General features: G+C 39.0%; 2 gene segments (V, D, J or C); both read left to right on the forward strand.

Moving 5' to 3' along the window:
* The window catches only part of LOC125080861 (T cell receptor gamma constant 2-like), a 90,256-nt gene that overhangs the window by 63,740 nt on the left and 2,575 nt on the right, over positions 1 to 23,941 (forward strand).
* LOC125080858 (T cell receptor gamma constant 1-like) overlaps positions 1 to 23,941 on the forward strand; it is a 146,946-nt gene that overhangs the window by 224 nt on the left and 122,781 nt on the right.

Below are 23,941 nucleotides of genomic sequence, written 5' to 3' on the forward strand. Positions count from 1 at the left end.
TGAAGACCTGGCACGTTCCAGTGACTCTGGGTCTCTGGGGTTGTCCTGGGGTCAGCTCTCAGCACCCTGACCCTCAGTAATGCCCCTTCCCCTCTACACTGGTCCACTGCTCAGAACCCTGGAAACTAAGGAGCCCCTGGCATGCAGGTGGGCACAAACCCAGGGAGCTGTCCAGTCTGGAGGGACTGCTCTGAAGGTCATCCAGCGCAGCATTTCTGAAGCATTTGGAGCAGAATCTAAGCTGCTCAATGCAGTGGCCATGAGCCACTAGCCACCTGTGGCTCCTGAGCACTTGAAATATAGCTAGTTCAACCTGAGATAGGCTGCTTGTGTAACATACAAGCCATGTTCTGGAGACTATAAAAAAAAAAGGGTGAAATACCTTCTTAAATATCTATATTAATTACGTGTTGAAGTAATGAAGTCGCCCTTGAGATGAATGCTACTACCCTCAATTTAGGAATGGGGAAATCCTGGTTTGGATATCTCACAGTAAATAAAATAATCCTAGAATTTTATTTGTTTCCTTAACTTTTTTAAATGCAACGGTAGAAAATGAGTCTCATATTGTGACTTATCTTTATTTCTACTGAACAGAGCTGTGACAGGCTGGCGATCGAAGATTCTGGCCATCTCCAAAGAAGAATGTGGAAATAAAATATTGTGCAATTCATTTCAGAGAGAGATTTACCATAAAATGATTGAAAACTGAAATAGGAAGTGGACTCTTGGTTCCAGTTTTCAAACTGCTGTCCTGCCCACTGCCTATTACTTTGCAGTAGGGACTCAGTGAGCAAAGCACAGCAAACAGTTGGTAGGACTAACTTCTTAGCACCCTCATGCACTGGCATACATGGTGCTCAACTGATGTGGGGGGACATGATCCTCAGGCAGGTTGATGCAAAAGCCCTAGATGAGGCCCAGGGCCCTCACTTCCAATTCTCTTTGAATGTTACTCCATATGGGATTTGGGGGCCGTATTCCTTGGACTTCTGTTCTGTCATCTGTACAGGGAGGTAGTTTAACTACCACAATAATGGGGTCAATCCTCTGCAATAAAGCAAAATTATACTAATAAGAGATCACTATGTTTACTAAATTCTTATAAAATTTGTCAACTTCTCAAGGGGAAAAAAAGAAAAACTATATTACTGATCCTCCAGTCTCAAACAGGAAAACACCTACTGTTGTCATATGTGGGGGAAAATAAAAAGCTCTCTGAGGAAGTCTAAGCTGATTTAAATGACTTTTCAATTGAAGATTCAAATTTCATGTACAACTTAATAGCACTGGTAAACATGATTGCTGAAAGGAAAGTCCAAAACATTTGTAGGTAATTAGTCCCTCAGATTCGTTAACTCCTCATCTGTCTCCCTGAGTTTTTGCACTAGGAGATTTATATTTAACATGTGCCTGATTGTGAAAAAGGCCAATGCCCCTTTCCTCTAATGAAGCCTGGGTCAAGATGAAGACCTCCACTATGTGCAGGAGGTGGAGGAGGGGGAGGGACAGAAACTTACTTTTGCTCTGTTTTGCGGATATTCCTTCATTTGTCTTCCCCATATCCTAATACCACCGAACCCTTTCCTCTCAGTGCCTGACTCCATAGGGGAGTGACTCTGAGACCTGAGTATTAGAGTTTTGTTAGAGAAATTAGCTACATATAAAGACACTGTCTGAGAAGTCATCCCAGGTCAATGTAAATCTCAGTTTTCAACATGGGTCCATAGTGTCTTTGAGTTACAACCTAAAAAGTGAGTGGCCCTGTGTGTGGAGCAAACAACCCCTATATGGAGGGAAAAACAAGTCATAATTGAAGTCATTTCCTCTAGCTGCCCTTCTCCTTGTGGATAAGTTAAGCTTCACCAAGGACACTTTGGCCAAACACAGTAAAGCCAAAGCATCCAGAGACCAACAAAACCTCCTATCCTAAGTAAGTGGTTGCTAATTAAATGGTTGTTTAAATGGCTGATTCTAACAACACTGAAAGCATCTTATTAGAATGTACAGAACCAAGTACGGTGTTGACTCCATGGATGTCTGCTGAACTGAGACTGACATTTTGACTATTAGAGAGGGGCTCATATTACCTCACCGGTGGGGGATTTTGCATAGATGGGTGCTTGAAATATCCTGATGATTTGGGCTCAACTCCTTTATTTCGTTTTTGAGGTGGGTGAGACACAAGATCAGGTATAGGATATCTCATATTTTTCTCAACACATCTTACCTAGGGTCACTTAAGTGGGAAGAACTACAAACTTCCACTTCAACCTTGAAAATAAATTTCCTAAGGAAACAAGATGAGGCCATGTACTTCTGTGGCAGCTGGATTAGGACCCATAGCATCAGAGTTGCCAAGAGAAGCTGCACAAGAACAAACTTCTGGTCTGACCCACCCACATCCTTCTCAATATGGGCAACCACAGAGGCTGCACAGCTGGGGGCCCAGCTTGAGTCTCTCTCTCTCTATTGTATTTCCCGAGGTTGGCAGGAAAACATCTTAGATTCTGTTCACAGGGTGAGCCCATATGATGTTGATAATTATGGTACAAATTAAAGCAGTTTGAACTGATATCCCACTAAATTAGGCTGTCAGGGAACTCGGAATATACATAGTGTATGGTACCAAGGAAAACCCATTTGTCTGATAATGCATGGTAGAGAGAGATTTCTAGTACCTAAATGATTCAAAATGAAGACAGTAAAGGCGTATAAAGACTACATAAGTATTTCTTATTATTACTTTCCAATTTTATTCATGGGCATTACAGTTTTTGGAGGTAGAATGATCTGTGAAACATAAAAATTCCATGCTTTTATTACCATCCTATGGCCATATTGATGGAATCCACTGATTGTTATATCCCTAAGTAAATGGCAGGTATCTTAGTTATAGAAGACACCAAGGTATAAATCCTGTACCATAGAGGTAAAAGCAACATCTCACTCTACTCAGGGTCAATACTAGGACCAAAGGAGAACTACTCCATTGGAACATGTCCTGAGTACATCAGGCACCTCCAACGTGGTGGAAACACCTGTAAGAACTTCTTGTCCAGGATTCTGCAAGGAAAATAAAAATCTTGAATACAGGTCAGATGATTAAAAAGGATAACACATGCTCCTTTTATTTGTAAGGAAAAGATGGTGAAGGTCTTTCACAAATTACTAAGGTTAAAAATCATGGTTGAGAATAAAATTCTGTAGTTAGTAGCTGGATGGTCTCCAGTTTTCAACCTAGTGATACACACAAGTAATGAGTGAAATTACAAAATTTCCTCCCCCATCTCCTTAGAGTCCACTTTCAAATGCAGAGGAAAGATCTTTACTTCAGAAAAACTTGATACTGGTGGTAATTGGATATCTGACCACATAGTTACCATGCATAGTTTACCTCTGGTTCCCTGAGATCATGACAACAGCTTCATTCTCTGTTTCTCCTTCTAAGAATCAGGTGGTGCTATCAAGGGCAGAGATATTATGGAAGCAGAATGAATTCCTGACCAGCAGTGTCAGAACCTTCTCACGGGCAAACTGAGAATCTTCGTGTCCCATACCCTGCCCATCATGATTCTTGACTGGGGTGGGTTCCAGGAGAACGAATCTGAGGGCCTAGGTCTCAACAAGGCCTCTCCTGTCTCCTAACAAATCTACAGGAAAAAGGTAAGAAGACCCCCTGAATGAAATATGGAGTCAGAAAACAATGAACTCTTTCAAGAAAGAAGTGAATGAAAAGAGGGATTAAGCTTCTCAGAGTATCTGTTTGAATATTTTACACAGATTATTGCATTTAGTCCTCAGAAGAGCAGTACATGAATGTATTGAATTGCCCATATAGGGAGATGGAGCCACTGTGACTTTTCAGCACAGGACAACCATGAAACACTACATTGATGAATAGGAGGGAAAGGACAGACTTATTTACGTGACTTTGAAATGACAAGATACTATATAGCCAAAGAAAACCTGTTTTTAGAAGAATTATGCATGAAATTTAAAAATTTAGTGAGTGCCAGGGGTGCCTGGGTGGCTCAGTGGGTTAAGCCGCTGCCTTCGGCTCAGGTCATGATCTCAGGGTCCTGGGATCGAGCCCCGCATCGGGCTCTCTGCTCAGCAGGGAGCCTGCTTCCTCCTCTCTCTCTGCCTGCCTCTCTGTCTACTTGTGATCTCTCTCTGTCAAATAAATAAATAAAATCTTAAAAAAAAAATTTAGTGAGTGCCAGAGCAAGTTTCCTCAGATTTGGGCATTTCTAAGATTTGAATGTTAAGTTTCAAGAGGCCCAGAACATGTCGCCCCAGGAGAGGACTTGATCAAGATGGAGGGCAAAGGTAGAGTCAGTATTTTCAGGACTAATGCTGTCAATATTCTTTTTTTTTTTTTTTGGTTTGCGAATTTAATAATCACATTATTTATATAAAAATATAAAATATAATTGTATATATAACACTTAAAATGGTTATATATTTATATTTTCCCATCTAATACCATTACAGCTCTATAACTCCTTGAAAAAAGGAAAAAAAAAGAAGAAAACTAAAAAGCTACAATTAACCATAATGACAATAGTATTTACCATAGAACAGGGGATCTGCAAACTTTCCCCTGCCATACAAGGCTCAGTTTTGTAAACATTTATTGAAACACAACCTTGACCCTGTGCTTACGAATTTTCTGCAGCTGCTTTGTACTACAAAGGCAGAGTTGAGTAGCTGCAACAGAGACCCACAAAGCCTGAAATGTTGACCATTTGGTCCTCTATTGAACATGTTTATCACTCATTGCCCTAGAAATAATATACTGTGAGTGACATTTATTTATATTTTGTTTCCCTATTTCTCAGTGTTTCCTCAATGACCATTTGTCACATATCCATCCTGCCCATACTTGCTCTAGATAAATTGCTTAAAATATCATTGATTCATTTTCCTCACTTGAAAATAGAAAATATAATCATATTTAACTGAAGAAACTGTATAGGGGGTAACAAATTATACACACAAACTTCTTTCAAGTGCCTGGGGCATATCTAATGCTCACTATATTCAGGTTTTACATCTCTTATGTGGATTATTATGGCATATTTGAACATAACATAGCAAAATATGAAACAAAACCTATAATCTACTCTTTTCCTTTTTTTATTTTTAGTAATACAAATAGAACACCTGCTGGCATTTATGGAATGCTTCCATGCCTATTCATTTCCTAACTGTCTATGACTGCTTTTGTGCTACAATGGCAGATGTGAGGACTCAAAACAGAGACCTTAGGCCAAAAAACTAAATAAAATACTTGTTATCTGACCCTGCAGAGAACATTTGACAACGCTTTCTGTGCAGAAAAGCGTGATGAAATGAGTTTGTAACTATAACTAAAATTCAAGATGAAATAAGAGAAAATATTGACAAAGTTTACTCCATGAAAATGAAAACAAAGTTTTCATGGCAAAAAGCACCATAAGTTAAAGGACAAATGACAAACCATGAGGAAATCTTTACAACCTGTATAGTACATAATGGTCAACTATTTCAAATTAAAAATACATTTTAAAAATGGAGGTAAAACATTTAAAATATCCTATAAGAAAATGGCAAAAGATATGAAAATGTTATTTATGAAAATAAATATACAAATAGTTCTTAAATTTATACAAAGTTGATAAAAGAATAAAAGTTTATAATTTCTCTGTTGACAAAGCTGTGAAGGAAAGCAGGCAATGATACATTACTGGTAAGATGTAAAATACAACCATTTCACTGGGGAATTTGGAAATATCGAACAAAAGGTCACAGGCATTTGCTTTTCAACCTAGCCAAAGTACTTTCAGAAATTTACTTTAAAGGCACAATCTGAACACTCTAAAAATATTATGCCAAAGGTATTCATTGAGTAACTGCAAAATGTGAAATTACATAAATATCCAGACGTAGTAGACTGCTTAAGTTAATGATGACACATGCTCACAATGGAGGACTATACACTGTAAAATAGATGTAGGAGGCAATATCAGTTGTGTTTATATACTAGCAATTCACAATTGGAAGTTGAAATATTAAAAAAGTATTACTTATTGTAGGCACTACTACAATATTAAAAAAAGACATTAGGATACATAGTGAAAATTTTTCTAAAAATGTGAAAGATTTGTATACTGAAAACAATAAAACTTTAATGATAGAGTTGAAGAAGAACTAAATACATGGGGAGGTATACCATGTGCATAGATTGGAAAACTTAATATATATAAGATGTCAGAAGTTCCCCAAAGGGTAAGTAGATTCAGTGTAATCACAATGAAAATCCAGGAGGACTTTTCATAGAAATCAATAAGCTGGTTGCAAAGTTCACACAGGAAGGTAAAGGGCGTACAATTGCCAGACCAGTTTGGAAAAGAGTTTTAACACTACTATGAAACTTCAGTGACAAGACAGTGGAGTATTAGTGAATTCAGAGATACATAGCTAAGAGGAAAATAATTCAGAGCTAATGTGACACATAAGTGTTTAACTAATTTCTGACATGGTACCAAGGTAATCCAATGAACAGAAAATAGACTTTTCAACAAATGATATATTGTTCATCTATGTGAAGAAAACAACAAAACAACAACAAATAAAAAACAAGTAAAAATCAATACTAACAACCATATATACAAACTAATTAAAAATGTTTTATAGGTCGAGGAGGAGTCAAGATGGCGGAGAAGTAGCAGGCTGAGACTACTTCGGGTAGTGGAGGATCAGCTAAATAGCTTATCTAAAGATTGCAAACACCTACAAATCCAACGGGAGATTGAAGAGAAGAAGAACAGCAATTCTAGAAACAGAAAATCAACCACTATCTGAAAGGTAGGACTGGCGGAAAAGTGAATCCAAAGCGACGGGAAGATAGACCACGGGGGGAGGGGCCAGCACCCAGCGAGCGGCGGAGCAACGGAGCAAAATCAGGACTTTTAAAAGTCTGTTCCGCTGAGGGACATCGCTCCAGAGGCTTAACTGGGGTGAAGCCCAGGCGGGGTCAGCGCGGCCTCAGGTCCCGCAGGGTCGCAGAAGGATCGGGGATGTCTGAGTGTCCCAGAGCTTACCGGTATTAGAACGGGGAAGCCGGCTACAGAGACAGAGCTGAGGAGTGACTCTCAGCTTGGGGTTGCCTTGAACCGGTCGCAGACTCTGTCAGCTCGGAGCGCGGCCGGAGGCCAGGGTGACAGGAGTCATTGGGCGCTGTTCTCTGAGGGCGCACTGAGGAGTTGGGCCCCGGGCTCTCGGCTCCTCCGGGCCGGAGACCAGGAGGCCGCCATCTTCATTCCCGTCTGCCGGAACTCTACGGAAAGCACTCAGGGAACAAAAGCTCCTGAAAGCAAACCCGAGCGGATTACTCAGCGCGGCCCCAGGTAAGGGAGGTGCAACTCCGCCTGGGGCAAAGACGCTTGAGAATCACTACAACAGGCCCCTCCCCCAGAAGATCAACGGGAAACCCAGCCAGGACCAAGTTCACCTACCGAGGAGTGCAGTTTCAATACCAAGGAGAGCGGCAGAATTCCAGAGGAGAAGAAAGGAAAGCACGGAACTCATGGCTTTCTCCCCATGATTTTTTAGCCTTGCAGTTAATTTAATTTTTTTTCTTTTTCAATTTTTTTTCTTTTTCTCTTCTTCTGCTAAATTTTTTTAACTTTTACCGTTTTCTTTTTTAACGTTTTTTAAATAGTTTATCTAATATATATATATTTTTTTCCTCTTTTTATATTTTTTCTTTATCAGCTTTCTTTTTTTAATAGTTTCTTTTTTTTTCTTTTTGAACCCCTTTTTATCCCCTTTCTCCCCCCTCACAATTTGGGATCTCTTCTGATTTGGCTAAAGCATATTTTCCTGGGGTTGTTGCCACCCTTTTAGTATTTTACTTGCTCCTTCATATACTCTTATCTGGACAAAATGACAAGGCAGAAAAATTCACCACAAAAAAAAGAACAAGAAGCAGTACCAAAGGCTAGGGACCTAATCAATACCGACATTGGTAATATGTCAGATATAGAGTTCAGAATGACGATTCTCAAGGTTCTAGCCGGGCTTGAAAAAGGCATGGAAGATATTAAAGCAACCCTCTCGGGAGATATAAAAGCACTCTCTGGAGAAATAAAAGAACTAAAATCTAACCAAGTTGAAATCAAAAAAGGTATTAATGAGGTGCAATAAAAAATGGAGGCTCTCACTGCTAGGATAAATGAGGCAGAAGAAAGAATTAGCGATATAGAAGACCAAATGACAGAGAATAAAGAAGCTGAGCAAAAGAGGGACAAACAGCTACTGGACGACGAGGGGAGAATTCGAGAGATAAGTGACACCATAAGACGAAACAACATTAGAATAATTGGGATTCCAGAAGAAGAGGAAACGGAGAGGGGAGCAGAAGGTATATTGGAGAGAATTATTGGAGAGAATTTCCCCAATATGGCAAAGGGAACAAGCATCAAAATCCAGGAGGTTCAGAGAACCCCCCTCAAAATCAATAAGAATAGGTCCACACCCCGTCACCTAATAGTAAAATTTACAAGTCTTAGTGACAAAGAAAAGATCCTGAAAGCAGCCCGGGAGAAGAAGTCTGTAACGTACAATGGTAAAAATATTAGATTGGCAGCAGACTTATCCACAGAGACCTGGCAGGCCAGAAAGAGCTGGCATGATATATTCAGAGCACTAAACGAGAAAAACATGCAGCCAAGAATACTATATCCAGCTAGGCTATCATTGAAAATAGAAGGAGAGATTAAAAGCTTCCAGGACAAACAAAAACTGAAAGAATTTGCAAACACCAAACGAGCTCTACAGGAAATATTGAAAGGGGTCCTCTAAGCAAAGAGAGACCCTAAAAGTAGTAGATGAGAAACGAACAGAGACAGTATACAGTAACAGTCACCTTAGAGGCAATACAATGGCACTAAATTCATATGTCTCAATAGTTACCCTGAATGTTAATGGGCTAAATGCCCCAATCAAAAAACACAGGGTATCAGAATGGATAAAAAAAACAAAACCCATCTATATGTTGCCTACAAGAAACTCATCTTAAACCCGAAGACACCTCCAGGTTTAAAGTGAGGGGGTGGAAAAGAATTTACCATGCCAATGGACATCAGAAGAAAGCAGGAGTGGCAATCCTTATATAAGATCAATTAGATTTTAAGCCAAAGACTATAATAAGAGATGAGGAAGGACACTCTATCATACTCAAAGGAACTGTCCAACCAGAAGATCTAACAATTTTAAATATCTATGCCCCTAACGTAGGAGCAGCCAACTATATAAACCAATTAATAACAAAATCAAAGAAACACATCAACAATAATACAATAATAGTAGGGGATTTTAACTCTCCCCTCACTGAAATGGACAGATCATCCAAGCCAAAGATCAACAAGGAAATAAAGGCCTTAAATGACACACTGGACCAGATGGACATCACAGATATATTCAGAACATTTCATCCCAAAGCAACAGAATACACATTCTTCTCTAGTGCACATGGAACATTCTCCAGAATAGATCACATTCTAGGTCCTAAGTCAAGTCTCCACCGGTATCAAAAGATTGGGAACATTCCCTGCATATTTTCAGACCACAATGCTCTGAAGCTAGAACTCAATCAGAAGAGGAAATTTGGAAAGAACCCAAATACATGGAGACTAAACAGCATCCTTCTAAGGAATGAATGGGTCAACCAGGAAATTAAAGAAGAATTGAAAAAATTCATGGAAACAAATGATAATGAAAACACAACGGTTCAGAATCTGTGGGACACAACAAAGGCAGTCCTGAGAGGAAAATATATAGCGGTACAAGCCTTTCTCAAGAAACAAGAAAGGTCTCAGGTACAGAACCTAACCCTACACCTAAAGGAGCTGGAGAAAGAACAAGAAAGAAACCCTAAACCCAGCAGGCGAAGAGAAATCATAAAGATCAGAGCAGAAATCAATGAAATAGAAACCAAAAAAACAATAGAACAAATCAACGAAACTAGGAGCTGGTTCTTTGAAAGAATTAATAAGATTGATAAACCCCTGTCCAGACTTATCAAAAAGAAAAGAGAGAGGACCCAAATAAATAAAATCATGAACGAAAGAGGAGAGATAACAACGAACACCAAAGAAATACAGACAATTATAAGAACATACTATGAGCAACTCTACGCCAAAAATTGGACAATCTGGAAGAAATGGATGCATTCCTAGAACATATAAACTACCACAACTGAACCAGGAAGAAATGGAAAGCCTGAACAGACCCATAACCAGTAAGGAGATTGAAACAGTCATCAAAAATCTCCAAACAAACAAAAGCCCAGGGCCAGATGGCTTCCTGGGGGAATTCTACCAAACATTTAAAGAAGAACTAATTCCTATTCCCCTGAAACTGTTCCAAAAAAATAGCAATAGAAGGAAAACTTCCAAACTCATTTTATGAGGCCAGCATCACCTTGATCCCAAAACCAGACAAGGATCCCATCAAAAAAGAGAACTACAGACCAATATCCTTGATGAACACAGATGCAAAAATTCTCGCCAAAATACTAGCCAATAGGATTCAACAGTACATTAAAAGGATTATTCACCACGACCAAGTGGGATTTATTCCAGGGCTGCAAGGTTGGTTCAACATCCGAAAATCAATCAATGTGATACAACACATTAATAAAAGAAAGAACAAGAACCATATGATACTCTCCATAGATGCTGAAAAAGCATTTGACAAAGTACAGCATCCCTTCCTGATCAAAACTCTTCAAAGTGTAGGGATAGACGGCACATACCTCAATATTATCAAAGCCATCTACGAAAAACCCACCGCAAATATCATTCTCAATGGAGAAAAACTGAAAGCTTTTCCGCTAAGGTCAGGAACACGGCAGGGATGTCCGTTATCACCACTGCTATTCAACATAGTACTAGAAGTCCTAGCCTCAGCAATCAGACAACAAAAGGAAATTAAAGGCATCCAAATCAGCAAAGAAGAAGTCAAACTATCACTCTTCGAAGATGATATGATACTGTATGTGGAAAACCCAAAAGACTCCACTCCAAAACTGTTAGAACTTGTATAGGAATTCAGTCAAGTGTCAGGATATAAAATCAATGCACAGAAATCAGTTGCATTTCTCTACACCAACAACAAGACAGAAGAAAGAGAAATTAAGGAGTCCATCCCATTTACAATTGCACCCAAAACTATAAGATACCTAGGAATAAACCTAACCAAAGAGGCAAAGAGTCTAGACTCAGAAAACTATAAAGTACTCATGAAAGAAATTGAGGAAGACACAAAGAAATGGAAAAATGTTCCATGCTCCTGGATTGGAAGAATAAATATTGTGAAAATGTCTATGCTACCTAAAGCAATCTACACATTTAATGCACTTCCTATCAAAGTACCATCCAATTTTTTCAAAGAAATGGAACAAATAATCCTAATATTTATATGGAACGAGAAAAGACCTCGAATAGCCAAAGGAATATTGAAAAAGAAAGCCAAAGTTGGTGGCATCACAATTCCGGACTTCAAGCTCTATTACAAAGCTGTCATCATCAAGACAGCATGGTACTGGCACAAAAACAGACACATAGATCAATGGAACAGAATAGAGAGGCAGAAATGGACCCTCAACTCTTTGGTCAACTCATCTTCTCAAAGCAGGAAAGAATGTCCAATGGAACAAAGACAGCCTCTTCAATAAATGGTGTTGGGAAAATTGGACAGCCACATGCAGAAAAATGAAATTGGATCATTTCCTTACACCACACACGAAAATAGACTCAAAATGGATGAAGGATCTCAATGTGAGAAAGGAATCCATCAAAATCCTTGAGGAGAACACAGGCAGCAAACTCTTCGACCTCAGCCGCAGCAACATCTTCCTAGGAACATCACCAAAGGCAAGGGAAGCAAGGGCAAAAATGAACTATTGGGATTTTATCAAGATCAAAAGCTTTTGCACCGCAAAGGAAACAGTGAACAAAACCAAAAGACAACTGACAGAATGGGAGAAGATATTTGCAAACGACATATCAGATAAAGGGCTAGTGTCCAAAATCTATAAAGAACTTAGCAAACTCAACACCCAAAGAACAAATAATCCAATCAAGAAATGGGCAGAGGACATGAACAGACATTTCTGCAAAGAAGACATCTAGATGGCCAAAAGACACATGAAAAAGTGCTCCACATCACTCGGCATCAGGGAAATACAAATCAAAACCACAATGAGATATCACCTCACACCAGTCAGAATGGCTAAAATTAACAAGTCAGGAAATGACAGATGCTGGCGAGGATGTGGAGAAAGGGGAACCCTCCTACACTGTTGGTGGGAATGCAAGCTGGTGCAACCAGTCTGGAAAACAGCATGGAGGTTCCTCAAAATGTTGAAAATAGAACTACCCTATGACCCTGCAATTGCACTGCTGGGTATTTACCCTAAAGATACAAACGTAGTGATCCGAAGGGCACGTGCACCCAAATGTTTATAGCAGCAATGTCTACAATAGCCAAACTATGGAAAGAACCTAGATGTCCATCAACAGACGAATGGATAAAGAAGATGTGGTATATATACACAATGGAATACTATGCAGCCATCAAAAGAAATGAAATCTTGCCATTTGCGACGACGTGGATGGAACTAGAGGGTATCATGCTTAGCGAAATAAGTCAATCGGAGAAAGACAACTATCATATGATCTCCCTGATATGAGGGAGAGGAGATGCAACATGGGGGGTTGAGGGGGTAGGAGAAGAGTAAATGAAACAAGATGGGATTGGGAAGGAGACAAACCATAAGTGACTCTTAATCTCACAAAACAAACTGAGGGTTGATGGGGGGAGGGGTTTGGGAGAAGGGGTTGGGGTTATGGGTATTGGGGAGGGTATGTGCTATGGTGAGTGCTGTGAAGTGTGTAAACCTGGCGATTCGCAGACCCGTACCCCTGGGGATAAAAATACATGTTTATAAAAAATAAAAAAATTTATCAAAAAAAAATAACAAAATCAAAGAAACACATTGACAATAATACAATAATAGTAGGGGATTTTAACACTCCCCTCACTAAAGTGGACAGATCATCCAAGCAAAAGATCAGCAAGGAAATAAAGGCCTTAAATGACACACTGGACCAGATGGACATCACAGATATATTCAGAACATTTCATCCCAAAGCAACAGAATACACATTCTTCTCTAGTGCACATGGAACATTTTCCAGAATAGATCACATCCTGGGTCATAAATCAGGTCTCAACCGGTATCAACAGACTGGGATCATTCCCTGCATATATTCAGACCACAATGCTCTGAAGCTAGAACTCAATCACAAGAGGAAATTTGGAAAGAACCCAAATACATGGAGACTAAACAGCATCCTTCTAAGGAATGAATGGGTCAACCAGGAAATTAAAGAAGAATTGAAAAAATTCATGGAAACAAATGATAATGAAAGCACAATGGTTCAAAATCTGTGGGACACAACAAAAGCAGTCCTGAGAGGAAAACATATAGCGCTACAAGCCTTTCTCAAGATACAAGAAAGGTCTCAGGTACAGAACCTAACCCTACACCTAAAGGAGCTGGAGAAAGAACAAGAAAGAAACCCTAAACCCAGCAGGCGAAGAGAAATCATAAAGATCAGAGCAGAAATCAATGAAATGGAAACCAAAAAAAAAAAAAAAAATAGAACAAATCAATGAAACTAGGAGCTGGTTCTTTGAAAGAATTAATAAAATTGATAAACCCCTGGCCAGACATATCAAAAAGAAAAGACAAAGGACCTAAATAAATAAAATCATGATTGAAAGAGGAGAGATCACAACTAACACCAAAGAAATACAGACAATTATAAGAACATACTATGAGCAACTCTATGCCAACAAATTGGACAATCCGGAAGAAATGGATGCATTCCTAGAGACATATAAACTACCACAACTGAACCAGGAAGAAATAGACCCATAACCAGTAAGGAGATTGAAACAGTCATCAAAAATCTCCAAACAAACAAAAGCCCAGGGCCAGGTGGCTTCCCGGGGGAATTCTACCAAACATTTAAAGAAGAACTAATTCCTATTCCCCTGAAACTGTTCCAAAAAAATAGAAATAGAAGGAAAACTTCCAAACTCATTTTATGAGGCCAGCATCACCTTGATCCCAAAACCAGACAAGGATCCCATCAAAAAAGAGAACTACAGACCAATATCCTTGATGAACACAGATGTGAAAATTCTCGCCAAAATACTAGCCAATAGGATTCAACAGTACATTAAAAGGATTATTCACCACGACCAAGTGGGATTTATTCCAGGGCTGCGAGGTTGGTTCAACATCCACAAATCAATCAGTGTGATACAACACATTAATAAAAGAAAGATCAAGAACCATATGATACTCTCAATAGATGCTGAAATAGCTTTTGACAAAGTACATCATCCTTTCCTGATCAAATATCTTCAAAGTGTAGGGATAGAGGGCACATACCTCAATATTATCAAAGCCATCTATGAGAAACCCACTGCAAATATCATTCTCAACGGAGAAAAACTGAAAGCTTTTCCGCTAAGGTCAGGATCACGGCAGGGATGTCCGTTATCACCACTGCTATTCAACATAGTACTAGAAGTCGTAGCCTCAGCAATCAGACAACAAAAGGAAATTAAAGGCATCCAAATCGGCAAAGAAGAAGTCAAACTATCACTCTTTGCAGATGATATGATACTATAAGTGGAAAACCCAAAAGACTCCACTCCAAAACTGCTAGAACTTGTACAAGAATTCAGTAAAGTGTTAGTAAAGTGTTAGTTAGTAAAGTAAAGTGTTAGCATCAGAAAGTTTCTGATAACAGAAATCAGTTGATTTCTCTACACCAACAACAAAACAGAAGAAAGAGAAATTAAAGAGTCAATCCCATTTAAAATTGCACAAAACTATAAGATACCTAGGAATAAACCTAAACAAAGAGGCTAGGAATCTATACACAGAAAACTATAAAATACTCATGAAAGAAATTGAGGAAGACACAAAGAAATGGAAAAATGTTCCATGCTCCTGGATTGGAAGAATAAATATTGTGAAAATATCTATGCTACCTAAAGCAATCTACACATTTAATGCAATTCCTATCAAAGTACCATCCATTTTTTTCAAAGAAATGGAACAAATAATCCTAAAATTTATATGGAACGAGAAAAGACCTTGAATAGCCAAAGGAATATTGAAAAAGAAAGCCAAAGTTGGTGGCATCACAATTCCGGACTTCAAGCTCTATTACAAAGCAGTAATCATCAAGACAGCATGGTACTGGCACAAAAACAGACACGTAGATCAATGGAACAGAATAGAGAGCCCAGAAATAGACCCTCAACTCTATGGTCAACTCATCTTCGACAAAGCAGGAAAGAATGTCCAATGGAAAAAAGACAGCCTCTTCAATAAATGGTGTTGGGAACATTGGACAGCCACATGCAGAAAAAGGAAACTGTACCATTTCCTTACACCACACATGAGAATAGACTCAAAATGGAAGAAGGACCTCAATGTGAGAAAGGAATCCATCAAAATCCTTTAGGAGAACACAGGCAGCAACCTCTTCAACCTCAGTTGCAGCAACATCTTCCTAGGAACATCGCCAAAGGCAAGGGAAGCAAGGGGAAAAATGAACTATTGGGATTTTATCAAGATCAAAAGCTTTTGCACAACATGGTTAAGGGGGTAGGAGAAGAGTAAATGAAACAAGATGGGATTGGGAGGGAGACAAACCATAAGTGACTCTTAATCTCACAAAACAAACTGAGGGTTGATGGGGGGAGGGGGTTGGGAGAGGGGGGGTGTGGTTATGGATATTGGTGAGGGTATGTGCTATGGTGAGTGCTGTGAAGTGTGTAAACCTGGCGATTCGCAGACCTGTACCCCTGGGGATAAAAATATATGTTTATAGATAAAAAAAAAAAAATCTTTTGCACAACAAAGGAAACAGTTAACAAAACCAAAAGACAACTGACAGAATGGGAGAAGATAGTTGCAAACGACATATCAGATAAAGGGCTAGTGTCCAAAATCTATAAAGAACTTAGCAAACTCAACACCCAAAGAACAAATAATCCAATCAAGAAATGGGCAGAAGACATGAACAGACAATTCTGCAAAGAAGACATCTTGATCGCCAACAGACACATGAAAAAGTGCTCCATATCACTCGCCATCAGGGAAATGCAAATCAAAACCACCATGAGATATCGCCTCACACCAGTCAGAATGGCTAAAATTAACAAGTCAGGAAATGACAGATGCTGGCGAGGATGCGGAGAAAGGGGAACCCTCCTACACTGTTGGTGGGAATGCAAGCTGGTGCAACCACTGTGGAAAACAGCATGGAGGTTCCTCAAAATGTTGAAAATAGAACTACCCTATGAGCTAGCAATCGCACTCCTGGGTATTTACCCTAAAGATACAAACATAGTGATCCGAAGGGGCACGTGCACCCGAATGTTTATAGCAGCAATATCTACAATAGCCAAACTATGGAAAGAACCTAGATGTCCATCAACAGATGAATGGATGAAGTAGATGTGGTATATATACACAATGGAATACTATGCAGCCATCAAAAGAAATGAAATCTTGCCATTTGCGACGACGTGGATGGGACTAGAGGGTATCATGCTCAGCGAAATAAGTCAATCGGAGAAAGACAATTATCATATGATCTCCCTGATATGAGGGAGAGGAGATGTAATATTGGGGGGTTAAGGGCGTAGGAGAAGAGTAAATGAAACAAGATGGGATTGGGAGGGAGACAAATCATAAGTGACTCTTAATCTCACAAAATAAACTGAGGGTTGATGGGGGGATGGGGGTTGGGGGGAGGGTTATAGACATTGGGGAGGGTATGTGCTATGGTGAGTGTTGTGAAGTGTGTAAACCTGGCGATTCACAGACCTGTACCCCTGGGGATAAAAATATATTATATGTTTATAAAAAATAAAATAAAATTAAATTTTTAAAAATGGAAAAAAAAAAGCTGTTCATCAAACATTATTGCATTCCTAGTGAATGCCAGGCTAGAAGTGGTCCAGGATGAACTACTATCCCAATCAGGATCATTACTATAATGCAGATATACTTTTTGTAATCACTCAGGGTTCCTTATGATTCAGGTATGATTTAGGCATGGTGTCCCAATGGAGCCCCATTAAGTTTAGACATTGTGGGCAACCACCTGAAAGTGCCCTAGCCCATGGTGATCTAGTAACTCAGTAGATTCAGTCATGTCCTGGAATAAACCTCACAGACCAAGGCTACAGAAGGCTCCTAAGAAATAGCTGGTTTATACTTTTCTCTGTGATTCACAAGCAATTTTTAATCAGTGGGAAATAAATACATAACAAGAACTCTGAAGAGCTTTCTATATACAAGTTTTAATTTCTGAAGTAAATCTTTGTCTTCTTGGAACATTGGGGGAATAAAAAAGACCCCACATGCCTAAAATGGCAACACGCAGTTTAAGGCTCCAAGTCACTAAACAAAGACTTAATACCTAACCCAAGTACAATGTCAACCCTCCAGATGAGTAACATTTACCCAGTCAACATGGGAATTTCCTGGTCAGCCCCAGAAAAATTCCTGATGGATCCCATCTTCCCTTTGGGAAGGTGACCTTGCCTAAAACAATGGATTCATTAGTAAGAATATTCTTTTTTCTTCTCCTTCTCTATTGTTAAAAATGTTTCCTTCCTTCTAATCCTTATGAATTCCCCTCCACTTCCTAGGTGGGATGCTGAGTGATTCATTAATACATTGATTAATAATGCTATTAGGTCTTTAACATTTACTTATTCCAATTTTTGTTCTTTAACAGGTTTGATGGCTGTGACAGAATCTGAAATGGACTCCCAGGGGCATTCAGAAACAAAGCAAAACACAGAGGTGGTAACAGTGAGTCCTTTGAATTCACGATCTTTCTCACCTGATCCAATGGCTGTGGGTGAGTTCTCGGCTCTATGCTCCACTCTTTTTGTGTTCAAACTCCTATTGTAACTGATTTTGCTTTATAGGGCAGGCCAGATTGGGCTGGCAGAGTGCTATGCTAGTGTTAAGTTGAGGTAGGATTTTTTTTTTTTCAGCTCTGTTGAGCTAGTATATTTTCCCAGAAACCAACTGAACTGGCACATAATGAAGCCACTAAACTTTCAGACCGAGTTCCCCAGGTGGAACCCTCAGGAAGTGTCCAGGTGAATTGGTGTTGCATGAGAGTCTTCTTTGGCCAGAGCTCAGTAACATCTCTTACTGGCCATACACTAATGTGTGCATAATTTTTAGTCTTTAGTGTAGATAACGGCTACTGATAACAAAGGAAGTAGAAAAAGCCACACAAATTGGTGGGCATGAATCAAGCCTTTGAAAGATATAAGAGCATTTGCTACCTCAAGAACATTCCCCTGATAGTATGAGTTGATCAGGAAATGGGTTAGATCAACACTAGGTCACACATCAACCTCAAGAAAACTTCTGTGCAAGGAACTACAGTGTAAAACACAAAATCTTCTATTCCAGACACATCCTTTGAGGTGTTAGCTTAGCTCTGAAAAGCCTAAAGTCTTTGCTAATGGGATCCTTAAATCTAAAGAGATAAGCTCATCACTTTCTGATATACTCATTTATTTCTTTTTATTTTTTTAAATTTTATTTGTTATTTTTTCTGATATACCTTTTTATTTTTCAGCGAAGAACTGTAGTCACAAATTACAGATGTGCAGGAAAATTAAAAAATCTTTATTTATTTTTTAAGAGATTTTATTTATTTATTTATTTATTTATTTGAGAGAGAGAGAGAGAGAGGGATCACAAATAGGCAGAGTGGCAGGCAGAGGTGGCGGGGGAGGGGGGGGCCACGCTTTCCTGCCAAGCAGAGAGCCTGATGTGGGGCTCAATCCCAGGACCTTGGGATCATGAGCTGAGCCAAAGGGAGACTCTTTAACCCACTGAGCCACCCAGGCACCCCGAAAAATCTTTATTTATGAAGATTTTTTTTTATTTATTTGAGAAAGAAAACACAATTTGTGGGACACAGAGAGAGGGGAAAGCAGACTTCCACTGAATAGGGAGCCTCAAATGGGGCTTGATCCCAGCACCCCAGGATCAGATCATTAGCTGAATGCAGATACTTATCTGACAAAGCCACCAGGTGAGCCCAAATTGCAAATCTAAAACTCCTTTTGTGTTTTGAGGAATTGGCTTGGGAACCACCAGGTTGGAGACCTCAAAAATACAAAACAGTTTACCATTGTTTGACCTGTCAGGTCCATAATTCTGGAACAACTGCTTACTTTCTGGAGGTTTCATACCTGCTCCCTCTGGGTTCCTTGAACACCTGCAGCTGGACTTCATTCCACTGCCAGTTGGTACATGTTGTCAATATGCCCTTGTCATTGTTTGTATATTTTCTGGGTGGGTTTAAGCCTTTCCCTGCCAAGAGGCTGATGTCCTCATTGTGGCAAAGACATTGTTAAAAATGGGTTTCCCCTTTGAGGGACACCTTCTGTAATCTCCAGTGACTAGGGCACATAATTCACAGGAAAAATCACAGGAGCTTTTAGGAAAACCTTGCAAACTTCCTGGAATTGTCTCAGTGTACAAACTTCTGCTGATCCTTTGGATGTGAGTCCTCATTGTCTGATGCTCAAGCCTGTCATCATCAGGTTACAGAAACCTTCTTAGAGCACAATTAAAGGGTCCTCTCAGTCACAGGGTGCAGCCTGTTGATTAGGTATGTAAGACACTACATCAGAGGAAGATAGCCCTGGACATTTCCAGTAAGAGGGACATTACCAAGTGTTCCTGCTGTAAAAATAATAGTTGAACTTTGTACACATTCCACAGCTATGGAAGTCTCCACCTGACCTCTAGTCCTGCCCAGACACTGGAGTTTCTGAATCAAATTGAGGGAAAGAGAAGTAGCTGACATCCAAATAGACTGCTTTCACTTAGACAGGGGTTCAAAGCTTCATACTTTAAATATAAAATCCTTTCTCCCTCTTTTCTTTTCCTTTACTCTGTCAATGGCCTGTATCTTCCAGGTCAATGGCAAGAGGCCTAATCTCTGGAATTATAGCTACCTAGCAGAAAATATAACCCTGGTCCTAATTTTTCTCAAGGTCAATAAGACATCTCATTGTTTGATTACCATAAAGTTATATTGGGAGTTAGTTAGGAATTACCAAGAAGCCACTGGGATTCATTTCTTTGGCTGGCCCTACTTTCTTGGTGAGGGATAATTATAAAATGTACAATCAAGACCTTTCCCTTCATACTTGAAGTTGTTACAGAAGCCCTCCTAAAGCAACGGGTAACCTCCCCCGCAAAAACAAAAAACAAACAAATAAACAAAACCCTTTGACACTGACCAAAGCAGTTCTTGAAAGTAAAATAGCCCTTGATTATGACTCAGCTGTGCAAGACTGGATCTTTGCTGTAGGCAACACCATGTTCTATACCAAGTTGAACACTGTTGGGAAAATTAAAGCCCAATAACATGAGATCCTGGTGCAAGCCATGTGGCTTAACAGAGTTACTCCTTTAATAGGGTCTTTCTTAATTATTTGATTTTAATTGCTCGAGTCTTGGGGACTATGACAAACATGAGGAATTATCCTGTTTAGAGGCATCATAATAATCTGGCTGGTGTGTATGTCCTCTCAAAAGCTTACCTGCAAATTCAAAGCCAGTAATCTCCAAGCAAATGATCTAAACTGGAACATTACAAAGAATGAAGAGAATGACCAACTCAAAAATTGTAAAGCTGAAGTTGAAACCTGTGAATATCACAAGCGTTAAGTAAAAAGGTTAAGACCTGTTAATATTACCCAGAGGAACAACAATTACTGTGAGAATGTCAGAGCAGTTGCTGAGAGTGGTGTTAATGCCTTCAATTTAGAACCCATCTCTCCGTTCAGCTGAGAGTCTGATTAGAAGGCAGAATCATTAAAAGGGAAAACCACAGGCTCAAAATGTACTAAGTTAGCTTAAGGCCACGAGTCATTAAAGTCTTCATACTTACCCAATTGCAGAGTCAACACCCAGAAATGCAACCTTTAGTGAGTGGACATGGGAACTTCCTGGTCTGCACTAGGAGGTTTACAGATTGTCTGCCTCCATTCCCCATAGGAGGATGACCTTGCCTCAGCCAATGGTTTCCTTGCTGATAATTTCTTTTTCACTCGCTATCTTGAAAAACCTCTTTCCTATTGGCCTTCGAAGCTCCTCTCTACTTCCTGGATAGGATGATGCCTGACTCATGAATTGTTTTATAAATACAGCCAGTTAAATCATTAAAATTATCCAGTTTTGAATTTTTGTTATTTCCCCGATTCCTAGTTGGTCCAATGACCAAGTTCGTGTTAAACATTTACTTTTACCTGACCTATAATGAAGATCAAATGAAATTATGCCAGTGAAAATGCTTGTTGAAAACACAACATGGGTTAATTTATTCCTATATTCATTGTATTTATTTATATATTTTCCTAAAACTAACTTAAGTAAGATTATAAGTCAGCCCTAAGTTTTTTATTTCTACAGCTAACAGAGAGGAAACAAATGAGCAAGGCATAAATTTAATGTAACCCCTTGGCTGAAGTATCCTGCTAGGTTTTGATTTCTCTAGTGTGCAGAGAAAAGTAAAAAGTATAGTAAGTTTCATGGTGAGAATTATGGTAAGGGAGAAGTTCCTGTGTATATGATGTGTTTTACTTAGCATTTCTGAAAGGAATGTCTCCAAGTTCTTCTCATAGCAACAAAGATAATGAGGCATTTCTGTTAATGCAATTCTATAACAGATTTCTTATACTGGTTCATGAAATTTTCTTTTTTTTAAATTTTATTCATTTATTTGAGAGAGAGAGAAAGAAAGTGAGAGAGAGAGAGAGAAGCAGATTCCCTGCTGAGCAGGGAGCCCAACGTGGTGATAGATCCCGGGACGATATGACCTGAGCCAAAGGCAGATGCCCAACAAATTGAGCCCCCCAGGCATCCCTGTTTTTGTTTTTGATAAAAATTGTATATATGTACATAGATACATGAAAGCACAGAATAATGAAGTGATTCTCAAAAGAGACAAAACTTATTTTGTCCTTTTTGACCAGCCTTGAGAAAGAGCACCTAGAACACACATACAGGTTTTATATGAAACTTGTTATTTTTACTGTCTTTTTATGTCAATCAATACATGATGATAAAAGATTTTTATTTATCTTTTTTAACGTTTTTATTTTACTTTCAGTTTATATTTACTTTCAGTTAGTAAACATACAGTGTTATATTGATTTCAGATATAAATATGATCAATAAAGTCACTGTATGGAAAAAGGGAGATCTTTAAGGCACTGTAAAGTTAGTTCTTGAGGATATTTTAACATCTAACATCTAACAATTATAGTAATTATCTATAAATGTATATAGTATTTTGTATACTGTATATTGTATATAGTAAGTATCTATAACATAAACATCTAACAATTGTAGTAATTTTAATTATAATTAATATAATTACAGTAAGATTTTCCTTCCTGGGTTTTACTCAAATGATTATATCTCAAACAAATTTCTTCAAGAGCACACGAAAATAAGATAGTGTGGAGTACATAAAATTGCACATCATAACCATGTCTCTGTGGACAAAGATAAATAGAAAAGAAAAAGGATAAAACAAAAGAGCCTTGCAACTATCTTTTCCTGTATCCTGTGCTCAATGATCATTTTACTGATTTTTGTCTTTGTATGTATGTTGGGTGATTTTGTGTTTTGTTTTGTCTTCTACACTATAGGTAAATATAACTTCTTTTTTGTGTGTGTTCAGATGGCTCTAAATGTGACTTGGGCTTCATTCTACTCTGCAAACAAGTTCACATTCAGGGGTGAACGGGTGGCTCCTTTGGTTAAGCACAGGCCTTTGGCTCAGGTCTTAATCCCAGCCAGGGTCATGGGATTGAGCTCTGCATTGGGCCCCCTGTTTATTTTTTTAATAATTTTTAATTATTTATTTATTTGACACAGAGAGAGAGAGAGACAGAATGAGGGAGAGAGAGAGAGAGGGCATAAGTAGGGGGAGCTACAGGTAAGCAGAGGGAGAGGGAGAAGCAGGATCCCCACTGAGCAAGGAACCTGAAGGGTGGCTGGATCCCAGGACCCAGGATCATGATCTGAGCCAAAGAACGCCACTTAACTGACTAAGCCACCCAGGTGCCCCTGGGCTCTCTGTTTAGTGGGGAGTCTGCTTCTCCCTCTAACTCTGTCTCTTTCCCCTGCTCATGCTCTCTCCCTCTCAAATAAATAAATATATATATTTTTAAATGAGCATCTTTAATGAAAAGTTCATTTGCTAAGATGAAAGGCTAAGATATCTGGAACAGATGCTGTTTGAGAGTGCACAATGGGGAGTTATGTTAGATTTCTATGGGGTGTTTTACACAGTACTTTTCACATGCTCTCACTAATCTAAATGCCCACAACCATCCTTTGAGGGCTGGCTCTAACAATCACTGCTATGATTTTGCAAGGTACATAGACCCTTTAAATCTTATTTTGTTCTGGGTAAGACAGAGTCTTTCAAATTCAGCTTATATCGGTGTAACTGGGGGATCAGATGACATCATACATGTGAACTTTAACACAGTGTCTGGCACAGTAATAATCATTTAATAGGTATTAGCTTTCATTCATATTGTTGTCATATCTGCAAATACCACCACTCCAGAAAATCATGTGTGGTATCTGGGGATACTGAAGCTTGTGTGATTTGAAAGGTAGGACTGCATTCTTTTGCTTAGATGGGAAATTGTCCTAAACCAGACTCCTTCCAACATGTAAGATTCTGCTGTGATTCTAGGGTTGGATGGATTCATCTTGGTAACA

The sequence above is a fragment of the Lutra lutra genome, chromosome 11 (assembly GCF_902655055.1).
Source record: "Lutra lutra chromosome 11, mLutLut1.2, whole genome shotgun sequence".
Taxonomy (NCBI): Eukaryota; Metazoa; Chordata; class Mammalia; order Carnivora; family Mustelidae; genus Lutra; species Lutra lutra.